This window comes from Acanthisitta chloris, unplaced genomic scaffold (genome assembly GCF_000695815.1).
Source record: "Acanthisitta chloris isolate BGI_N310 unplaced genomic scaffold, ASM69581v1 scaffold6939, whole genome shotgun sequence".
NCBI lineage: Eukaryota > Metazoa > Chordata > Aves > Passeriformes > Acanthisittidae > Acanthisitta > Acanthisitta chloris.
In genome coordinates, this window is record NW_008690753.1 from 937 (window position 1) to 4505 (window position 3569).

Below are 3569 nucleotides of genomic sequence, written 5' to 3' on the forward strand. Positions count from 1 at the left end.
GAATGAATCCTTCTAGCCCTGCAGTCTGTGTGACCTTTCTGAGTGCTGCCAGTCTGCTGGTGTCAGTGGTGCTTGTGGCTGAGCAGCAAGAATTTTTCTTTGAAATAGCTGCCTGTGTCAAACGTGCAAGATCTTCACCTTGGTTAATGTTAAATGTTGTTACTGACCTACACAGTGGGGTAAAAGTGCATGGAAGGCTGATGGCTTCTGTTTCTGTAGCTTCAAGGAACTTAATCATGGTATCAACTTGCCCAAGCAACTACCAAGCTGTAACGTTTTTTGGAAATGGAAGTCGGTGGTTTGTGGTTTTCCTTCTCTAAGTGCACTTTCTCCTTATGCAACCTTAATGCAAGCAAACGGTTGGCAGCAGGAAGAAACAGGTTTGAGATCTGCCCAGCCATGTGACGTGTTCCTTGTGCTATCCTTCACTCATCCAGATCCTTGACTCTTTAGTATGCCTGTACTGCTGTTGGGATTTTGGATAGTCTTTATTTGTGTGCCAAATCCTCTTTGTGCACAAGTTTTCATTCTGTTTTCCTAGCTTGCATGCATCTGAGTAACCAGCTCTCTTGGGGGCTTTCTGGCAGTTCTAGCAGAAACTATTATAACTCTATTTTAAGTATTTTCTGAAAGAGCAGTAGGCCAGTAGCATCACCCCCTCTTCCTAAGCCTGACAGTAGTCTGGTGTTGGCTGTACAGTCTCTACAGGAATACTCATTCAAGTGTGTAATTCCTTCCTGGTAGTCAAGTTGTTCTCTACTGAATACAGTTTGCCTTTCCTTTCTTTCAGTTCTGGGAAATCCAGTTAATTATACAAATGAGAGCAAATGTTATGTGCTGAGTCAGTAGCGTGGGGGAAACAGTGGCATTGGCTTCCTGGCCTAGCATGGTTCTCTGGGAATTGTTACATTAGACCAATGTGCCTTCCTGAATTCTCTGCTCTGAAGACTGGCAGAACTGCAACTGAGCTGGTTTATGGGAAAAGTCATATTGCTTTGTTTGGCAGAATGTGATGTTATGTATGCTGAAAACAATATATATCAGATATCAGAGTTTGAAGTGGGAGCTTTGCTCTCTGGGGTTACAAGCTGCCTGGTATGGGTTTAGCTTTCTGTGTGTGAAGGCTTTCCTGTCAATTACATAATGTAAGGTGGTTCTTTGAGGGATGCAGCAATCCTTGTTTTCTCTGATGTAAACTGGTTGCTGTATGTCACCTTATTCCTGCATACAGGTGAAGAAGTCTGGAGATGTCTGGGATGTGGGGACAGCGTTGCTGCTGGGCAGTGCCTCCACAAGACTGTCAATGAAGCTTGGCACATTGCCTGTTTCCGGTAGGTAAAGCTTTAGCCTGTTAAATTCTCTTTGTGTTGTTCCACTGGCTTGGGGCCTGGTGGTGAAGTGCCAACATGAACCAGGAGTTCTTGCAGTTACCTCTGTGCCTGTCCTGCCATGAGCCCCCTGCAGAGCAGTTGTGCACTCTTTGTTTGTGATGTACCTCAGTGCTGCAGTGGTGCTCTGGGACCCACGTCCAGTCCCAACTGCAGTCTGACACTGCCTGGCAGAGTGTGGCTGTGCTGACACAGACAGGATTCAGATAAAGCACAAATCAAAGCTCTGATTTACCAGTGATGGCAGAAGCCACAGGTTGCATGTTTGTCTTCAGCTGCCAGGCAATTTGCATAGCCTGTTGCTTTTTCCATATGTAGTAGGTACAAGGGTGTTATCAGGGTGCTGATACGGGGGAGGGAAGGAGATCTTGCCTCTTGCTTTCTCTCCTTTTCAGACTCTTAAGACAGACAAACTTATGAAATCTGTTGGATAATGTTGCTATGGGCAAGGACTAAAAGGGATGTCTGCCATGTTTTTTTCCTGAGGGTAGGAGTAGTAATGCCTCTTGTCTGTGTTTCATGAATACTCTGTCCAGTTTTCATGCTCCAGAATCTCATTTCTATATTTTTGAGAAGGGTTGAGTTACCTGCAGCTTCTACTGACTTCTGTGCTGGCTTGAATCTGGAGAGGCTAATGTCTTGGATACTGTCAAAGAAAACGGGGAAAAAGGAAGCCAAAGTGTGGCTTTGGAGGAATGCTTGCTGTGCCAAGATAAGCATCTTCTGTCCTTGTTTAAAGAACAAAAAAAACCAACAAAATACCCCAACTTTGTCAAAGTGAGGATTATGGTTATTAGTGTATTTTAGAAAAGCAAGCACCTCATACTGCCAAAGCAGTGCTGGCTCTCCTGACTTGGAAAATGCTGTTAGTTAAAATGACATGTTGATAATCACAATTACAGTATGATTTCATGACAAATCCCACTATTTTGGGTTTCTGTTGGTTTGAGTGTTCTCATTTAGCTATACCAAGGCAGCTTGTCTTAATTCTGGTTCTCTTCTTCCTAAAGTCCTAGTATCCTGTTTTTGAGCTTCCCTAGTTTCTGCCAGTAGCCAAACCCAAAGCTGTGTGTGCTAGTAAGTCTGTCTTTCTTGCTGTTGAATGTATTTTGTTGTGAGCCTTGATTTGCTTGGTGCTTCTTGCTGTTGGGGCTGTTGAGGTGGAGAACAGCTGAGCTGGAAGCAAATCCTACCCTTGGGATACTTTACAGAGAATTTGATGTCATAGGTTATACTGTATAGTGGAAGTTTGGTTGTTGTTTCTGGGTTTGTCTGTTCTATATAACTGAAGACACCAACTTTTCTCCTGAGCTGTGTAGTAACTTTTTGCATTTGCTGATACACTTCTTGTGCTCTGTGCTTTGGCAAGCTCTAGCCCCCAGCTGGGCTGCCATGCTGAATGAACAGCTGGAACCTGCAGTAAAGGAAGCTGCCCTTCCCTTTTTTCCTAGTTCCAGGCTAGGACTGTACATGAAAACAAGTTTCCAGTTTGCACTGTTCTTCCTTTTCTTCTGTTGTCCCTAAACCATGCTGAGCAGCAGTCTTGTGCTTGATATCACAAAGCCAAACTTTCAAATGCCTCTGAGGGTAGGAGCCTTTGGCAGCTGGTAGCTGTGAGTTCCGGCAGCTCTTGTGAAGTGTTTCTTACAGTCTTCCTGTGGATTAGCTGACTCCCTGGCCTGGCACATAATTTCCCTAATGCTGCTTGGCCCTGCTCCAGGCTCGTTAGCTCTGTTTATTCTTGGTCAGGCTAGGCTGCTGATCATGCTTGGCACTGGCAGGAGCTGACGTATGTGTATGTCTCTGAGGATTTAAGTTTTTGTCACTTCCCTCCTTCCTCCAAGTGCATGTACAGGAGCTTTGTCTCTGAAACCTGCATTTTCTCTGCTGTGGCTCAGAGGGACAAGCAAATCCCTGTTCGTATATCTTGGATATTTCAAACTGTTCTGTGGCCAGCTGGTCCTTAGGCTTGAATCCGATGGGTTGGATCTGGCTGAGGAAGTTTCTTAGATGTTCCTGTCACAATGTCTGTTGTGAATTAACTGTGAATGTACTTTTGTGCCTCTGAATTCTGTTGAGACAGCATATGCTTTCAAAGGTCACTGCTATTCACTGATACACAGTTTGGATTTGGAAATTGCATTGCACAGGACTTCAAACATTACACCAAGAAAGGGAAAG